Below are 502 nucleotides of genomic sequence, written 5' to 3'. Positions count from 1 at the left end.
CATTGTTTGATTTGAAGGCCAACGAAGAATTTCAGTTCACCTATCATGCTCATCTCAAATTCACCCTGTATTCCTTCAGCAAAGTTTTTGCACAAAGCCTAATTAGTAGCACTAAATATAATATCATCCATATAAATTTGAACTATAATTAAATCATTCAAGCATTTCTTAATAAACAATGTTGTATCAATGCTCCTCTAAGATACCCTTTTTCAATTAAAAATTTTGAGAGTCTTTCATACCAAGCTCTTGGAGCTTATTTTAATCCATATAATACCTTATGTAGCTTGAAAACATAGTTAGGTTTTTCAAAGTCCTCAAATCGGGGTGGTTGTTTAACATAGACCTCTTTTTAGATAAGATCACTTAAAGCTCATTTCTTTCATTTGTCTTTCAAAGTCCTTTGCATCATTTTCATCAACAAGACCTTTTTTTTGCAAGGCATTACATTCATCAAAACTACATGGATAGATTCTTCAATTGTTAAAGTTCTTTTGTTAAA

This window comes from Theobroma umbraticum, unplaced genomic scaffold, assembly GCF_002168275.2.
Source record: "Theobroma umbraticum cultivar Fairchild unplaced genomic scaffold, ASM216827v3 scaffold_146.0, whole genome shotgun sequence".
In the NCBI taxonomy this organism is placed as follows: Eukaryota; Viridiplantae; Streptophyta; class Magnoliopsida; order Malvales; family Malvaceae; genus Theobroma; species Theobroma umbraticum.
This window is presented reverse-complemented; position numbering follows the sequence as displayed.